The sequence below is a fragment of the Homarus americanus genome, unplaced genomic scaffold (genome assembly GCF_018991925.1).
Source record: "Homarus americanus isolate GMGI-L3 unplaced genomic scaffold, GMGI_Hamer_2.0 scaffold40919, whole genome shotgun sequence".
NCBI lineage: Eukaryota > Metazoa > Arthropoda > Malacostraca > Decapoda > Nephropidae > Homarus > Homarus americanus.
The window spans coordinates 110,001-117,500 of record NW_024744049.1 but is presented as its reverse complement, the minus strand read 5'-3'; the positions used below and the strand labels follow the sequence as shown (position 1 = coordinate 117,500).

The following is a 7,500-nucleotide window of genomic DNA, read 5'->3' as shown; positions in this document are numbered from 1 at the left end:
CCCCTTCTCCCTGATAAGCAATGACCTTGATTAGGAATGCAGTCATAATAAGTGATCACCGAGGATAAAAATCACAGCACCGCCATTGTGTAGCATCACTTACACCTGTCTACCACCACTACTTACACCTGTCTACCACCACCACCACTTACACTTATCTACCACCACCACTTATACCTGTCTACCACCACCACCACTACTTACACCTGTCTACCACCACCACCACTACTTATACCTGTCCACACCACTACTAATATCTGTCTACCACCACCACTTACACCTGTCTACCACCACCACCACTTACACCTGTCTACCACCACCACCACTACTTATACCTGTCTACCACCACCACTACTTATACCTGTCTACCACCACCACTACTTATACCTGTCTACCATCACTACCACTTATACCTGTCTACCACCACCACTTATACCTGTCTACCACCACCACTACTTATACCTGTCTACCACCACCACTACTTATACCTGTCTACCACCACCACTACTTATACCTGTCTACCACCACTACCACTTATACCTGTCTACCACCACCACTACTTATACCTGTCTACCACCACTACCACTTATACTGTCTACCACCACCACTACTTATACCTGTCTACCACCACCACATACACCTATCTACCACCACTACCACTACACCTGTCTACCACCACCACTACACTCCGTCTACCACCACCACTACTTATACCTGTCTACCACCACCACTTACACCTGTCTACCACCACCACTACTTATACCTGTCTACCACCACCACCACCACTTACACCTATCTACCACCACCACCACCACTTACACCTGTCTACCACCACCACTACTTATACCTGTCTACCACCACCACCACCACTTACACCTGCACCACCACTACCAACAATCTAGTGGTGGCAGACACGCTAAGAGTAAACCCTCACCCATAACTCGGGGTCACAGGTAGCCTTAACTAGGACCATGTGCTAATGAAACTCTTCCTAAAACAGACTCAATAATTAACACTTTTTTGTATATAAACACAGTCACGACTCACCAGTTTATGTGTCGCTTGCACTCAACGCTAGTAAATCACGGGGTTCGAAGCATTGAACCAGTGAGCGGTGGGAGTTTCGAAACAATGAAACCTGAAATCAGAGAGAGAGAGAGAGGGAGGGTTATTATAAAGCAATGTGATGTGAATAATGAGGTGAAATGATTCGAAATAACGAGACTTAACTTGAATGAGAGAGAGAGAGAGAGAGAGAGAGAGAGGGGGGAGAGAGAGAGAGAGAGAGAGAGAGGGGGGGGGACATTATGCAGCAGTGTGATGTAAAGAATAAGTTGTTGAGATAATTCGAAACAACAAACCACAAAACATGAATTTCGAGAAAAAAAAAGGATGAATCCAAGAAGAGGTTTCAAGACCATGAACCACTGAACCCCAAGGAAAAAAAGACTTGAAAGAATGATCAATCAAGAAGAGGTTTCAATACACTGAACCCCGAAAAATGAAACAGTACGAGTCTCGATACAATGAACCCCTGAAGCCAAGAGAAGGAATTCGAAGACAATGAACCAGTGAGGCAAGAGGAGTTGTCTCGAGAACCATTCGGGACAGTGAATAACCAAACCATTGAGATTCAAAATAGAGAACAATGAAACCGGTGATGGCGCAGTGCTGGGGGTGGGGTGATGAATGTTGGTGGGGAGGGAGTAGTGCTGGAGATGGTGGTGATTTAGTTGGTGATGATAGAAGTAGTGTTGGTGATGGTGGTAGTGTTGGTGTAACGCTGGGGAAATAGTGTCTGGGGTGTTGGTGATGAAAATGGTAATGGTGATGATGACGATGAAGACATGGGTGATGGTGACATGCATAAATGGTGATATAGTGATGACGGAGCTGGTAATTATAGTGATGATATAAATACGTATACAGTATATATCAAACAATACTTACTCACTAAAATTAACAAACTAAAGAAAACGGAGATAGCTGAAAGGGTAACTACTTTATAAATGCAGATATTAATTTTATATAATGCAAAAGTCAATTATAGTTATGTTATAGTTATTATATATCATACAGTGGGGTTATAACACAACACACACTACCAGCACATCCTTGATTGTCATCTCCTTTTATACGCCTATGCACACAGCACATCCTTACCTACCTCCCCTACACACACGAATCCTTACCTACTCTTCCTCACATACCCCTTCACCCACCCTCCCACTTTTCTCCCACCTCCCTTACACATCTTTTACCTCCTCACTTCCCTCCACCAACCCAACACATCTCTACTCCTCCTCACTCCTCCCCCACCACAACACACCCCCCACCTCCCTCACACCTAAATAATGTTTCCTGGTAGCTCATACAACACCTTCCCTCACCTTGCACCTGCTCCACACCTCACAAGGCACCATGATATATACACAGCAGTATTTTAACCTCCAAGCTTATAATTGACATGTTGGAGAGTTTTCCTTTCCTACGTAGACACCTTTTTCCTTTCCTACGTAGAGATCTTTTTCCTTTCCTACGTAGAGACTTTTCTTTTCTACGTAGACTTTTTTCCTTTCTACGTAGAGACCTTTTCTTTTCCTACGTAGACTTTTTCCTTTCCTCTGTAGACCTTTCCTTTCCTACGTAGAGACTTTTTTTTCCTAAGTAGAGACATTTCTTCCTATGTAGACTTTTTCCTTTCCTACGTAGAGACTTTTACCTGTCGTCGTGTAGAGGTGTGGGCGGATAAGGTGTCGATTTTCTCACACTTAATATTCAGTTAGGTTAATGAGATCACCTGAAGATTAGCCCCCCCTCAGTTTATTTCGCCTGATGATTAAATATTCTATAGTTAACCTAAATTAACCTAACTTAACTTATCAACCTAACTTAGTTTAACCTGATCTAACTTAAACTAACCTAACCTAAATTAATCTAACCTAACCTAACCTAACTCCCAGGTATGTGTTAGGGTGTTTAATCATCAGGTGATATATGCTGGCTGTGTGTGTGTGTGTGTGTGTGTGTGTGTGTGTGTGTGTGTGTGTGTGTGTGTGTACATTTCCTTTTTTTAATATGTACAACAAATTTTCTACAGTCCAATTATCGTTCACACTTAACATAAAAAAAAACATTAAAACAAAAAAAAACAAGAACAAAAACAAAAAACATCACAATGAAATATTACTGTTTTATTCAACATTTAACTAAGATACAAAACATTGGTGGTTGTGTTAGTAAATAATTATCTCAGGTGCTTTAATTTCATCCCTGTGTTCTATATGTGTCACCTATGTGTTATATGTGTGTCCTTTATATGGTTTATACAGTATGTGTCATGTATGTGTTCTCTATGTGATACATATGTGTCAGGTATGTGTTGAGTGGGTAGAAGGACTGTTGGGTGGAGGGTGAGTGGGAGACTGGGTGGAGGGAGAGAGGAAGAGTGGGTGGAGGGTGAGTGGAAGAGTGGGTGGAGGGTGAGTGGGAGAGTGGGGTGGAGGGGGAGAGGAAGATGGGTGGAGGTGAGGAGAGGGGTGGAGGGTGAGGGGAGACTGGGGAGAGGGAGAGGGAAGAGGGGGAGGGGTGAGGGAGAGTGGGTGGAGGTGAGGAAGAGTGGGGTGGAGGGTGAGTGGAAGAGTAGGTGGAGGGTGAATGGGAGACTGGTGGAGAGAGGTTGGGAGGGTGGAGAGGCAGCTACGTGAATGGAGAGCTGGGTGGAGGTTGGGTGAAGGGACAACTAAATAGAGGAAGAGCTGGGTGGAGGGAGGGTAGAGGGAGGAAGGGGTGGGTGGCAGGAGGGTGGCTGGGTGGGTGGAGGGCGGCCGGGACCACCACCTACCACTGCTATCTTACGTTATCAGCAAACTTTGTCTGCCCAATTTAACAAGACATTCAAAACTTGATCCTAACTTAGAGCGGTTCAGTGTGGGTGTGTGGGAAGGGGTGTGGGGGTGTAAGGATGTGGGAGGGGGTGGGGAGGATGAGGGGGTGTGGGAGGATGAGGGGTGGGGAGGATGAGGGGTGGGAGGATGAAGGATGTGGGAGGTGTGGGGATGAAGGGTGGGGAGGTGGGGATGAAGAGGTGGGGAGGTGGGGGGATGAAGGGGTGGGGAGGTGGGATGAAGGGTGGGGAGGTGTGGGGATGAAGGGGTGGGGAAGGTGTGGGGATGAAGGGGTGGGAAGGTGTGGGATGAAGGGGTGGGCAAGGAGGTGTGGGATGAAGGTGGGAAGGTGGGGGATTTGGGGGGAGGTGTGGGGGGTGGCACCATCGGGGATTTGGCACCTGTGACAGGCACAAGGACTTGGTATCAAGGGAGGGAGGTGTAGGAGAGAATAGAGAGGAGGTAAGAAAGGAGGATAGAAGGAGGGAGAGCGAGAGGAAGAGAAGGAGATTGGGGATGTATGGACAGAGGGAGGAAAGAGAAGGAGGAGGGAGGAGGAAAAGAAGGAGGAGGAGGAAAGGAGGCAGGAGGAGGAAAGAAGGAAGGGGGAGAGAAGGAGGGAGACCCAGCCACACGACACAATATCCACTGCCTTATATATTAGTCTCTGCGCCATTGTAGTTCTCGGGCGCCAATATGTTATAAACAAGGCGGGCTGCGTACGAACACCCCCCACCCAACCCCTCCCAAAATATCACTCCCACCGACACCCCACATCCACCCCCTCCCCCACAGACACACAATTCATAGGCGGATTGACAATGATGATATCCTCATGTGGGTAGACGGATAGTTAGATACAACATGGGATGGTGGAGAATGGTGGTGTTAGTGGAAGTGTGTGTGTGTGTGTGGACAGAGAGACGGGTTCGGACGCCGCTTCGACTATAAACATATATTATATTTCTGACAAGTCTTATTTAGTCTAAGAGACGGAATAATCTGAGACAACGAGTCAGTACACACTTAAATGATCCACACACACACACACACACACACACACACACACCCTCTTCTTTCTCCTCCTTCTCACCCCCTTACCACCCCCTCTCTCATTTCATTTCTCCCTCTCCCTCGCCCTCTTATAGCATTGATACATAGAATCTTATGAGAGAGAGAGAGAGAGAGAGAGAGAGAGAGAGAGAGAGAGAGAGAGAGAGAGAGAGAGAGAGAAAGAGAGAGAGAGAGAGAGAAATATTACACACAGAGCCGTAAATAAAAATCATCCCTCCAAACCAATATATATATATACACTTCGTCCTGGGAAATTATATTAGCAACATAACGAGGAAGGTTTTTACATTTCTTCAAACTGAGAAATGGAAGAGATTTGTTTTTTGGTAGAGATAATCAACGAATTTTTTGTTTGTTTGTTCCGTTGTTGATATTTGTGTGTGTGTGTGTGTGTGTGTGTGTGTGTGTGTGTGTGTGTGGTTTAAATTATATACACTGTGGCTTTTATTACTCAAGTATGTTTTTGTTTTCTTTGTCTTATATGTAACTAATACATTTATATACAATAATATGTATATTTTCAGTCTCATCCTCTGTATTTTATCTCATCATCATCAACAACGGCACATTACTTTTTTATTATGTCTTAGGGAAATACATATACATCCATGCATACAAATACACATATAAGTACAGCATGTATAATTGCTTTACACAGTAATACCTTCGACCTGTGTATGTATGTATGTGTGTGTGTGTGTGTGTAATCTTCCTGCACTTACATTATTAAATGGGAATCTGGGATAATCCTGATCGTCAATTATTCCTCCTCCTCCTCCTCCTTCCTCTTCTTCTCCTATTCTTCGTGTTACTCCATCACCTACTCTTCATCTTCCCCCTAATCCTTCCCCTCCTCCTTTCTCGTACAGCCTACCATCCACCGACACACACACACACACACACACACACACACACACACACACACACACACACACACACACCTACCAATCCTACGACATTAAATGACGAAACCCGTCGACAAAAAAAAAAAATCATATAACATAGATCCGGTAACCATAAAAACCGTGTACTTTGTTTTACCGTATATAATATTTTACTAGATGTTTTTGTCCGATGAAAATATATAATACGAACTTTATTGCTTATGTGAACCTTACAAACAATTCAATGTTGGAGTAGAGAAGTTATCGTGTGTGTGTGTGTGTGTGTGTGTGTGTGTGTGTGTGTGTGTGTGTGTGTGTGTGCATGTGTGTTCTGATGTATGAGATTTGATTACATATTGGCTGGCCATACACACACACACAAAACCTCCCCACACCCCCACTCAACCCCACCTTCCCTCCCTCCCCAAACCCCTACCTAATCCCAGGAGCACAATACAAGACGCAGTAAATTAAACACCAAAGTACATTACCTGTTTTAGGGTCCGGCAAATCATACCCCATTACACATTTCCCTGAACATATTCCACGGCCTAATTGGTAATACAACGTAATAAATTGCCTCTAACTATCTCGTTCCAGGGTAGCTCGTTAAGATACATGCCCCTCGTAAAAATGGACACCGCACGAGGAATGGTATAGACAGCAAATATGAGTCAAGTATGTGGCCAAAAAAAAAAATCAAAACATCTCATTTCATATCCAGTGTTTGAGGTTACGACGGGGTTTGGAGTTTCTTGTTGTCTCGGTAATAATAATAATAATAATAATAATAATAATAATAATAATAATAATAATAGTCACCTACAAACACAGAAAAACAACAACAAACAACTCACCAGCAAACACAAACAAGAGCATCACACACACACACACACACACACGCACACACACACACACACACACACATAATTTTCCGAGTCAATCGCCTGTTAACAATGCTATCTCAGCTAATGGTCTCTTGGGATATTCAATAATACTTTTAACAGCGCCTGGGATACTGAATAGTAATGTTGATGGGGCCTGGGATAGTCAATAGTACTGTTAACGGCTTCTGGGATAGTTAATAGTACTGTTAACGGTTTCTGGGATTGCCACTCGTACTGTTAACGGCTTCCTTTGCCTTTGATATAATATGAAGTCGACCCAACTCTTTTGCAGTTTTGTTTTGTCACACACACACACACACACACACACACACACACACACACACACACACACACTTGTTTGTAAGAAGTTACTTACGCCAGACTGTTACTACCACCCTCCCGTGAAAAACCTAACCTAACTCTATAATTCTATCTCCACTTAACCTAACGTAACCTAACCTAACCAAAACAGCTGGGAGTCATGACCAAGTTAACCTTCACACCCACCACTAAAGACTCTTAATACCCAGAGACGAGCACTCCAGTGAACCAACTATACCAGGCGGGCGGTAATCAGTCTACCTTGTGATCCAGTTACCGCCACCACGTGTTTCTCACCTCAAGCACACGTGGTCTTATGGTAACCTCATACAGAAAGACACGATAACTAAACCCATGCCATCTACTGTAAACAATAATGTGTATATTCGCTTTGTTTATTTTCTTTTTTTTTTTGTTATGAAAGCTTTTGTTAAACGAAGTTATTTT

The 7,500-nt window shown here is 44.0% G+C and overlaps 1 long non-coding RNA gene across 3 annotated transcripts in view; it reads right to left on the bottom strand.

Moving 5' to 3' along the window:
- LOC121877631 overlaps positions 1–7,500 on the bottom strand; it is a 92,071-nt gene that overhangs the window by 38,614 nt on the left and 45,957 nt on the right. For 2 of the 3 annotated variants that reach the window (XR_006091031.1, XR_006091033.1), the window contains exon 3: positions 1,048–1,138. The exons of the other annotated variant lie outside the window; for it this stretch is intronic. This is a non-coding gene — a long non-coding RNA (uncharacterized LOC121877631). The remainder of the gene's footprint in view (positions 1–1,047; positions 1,139–7,500) is intronic. 3 annotated transcript variants of the gene reach the window in all.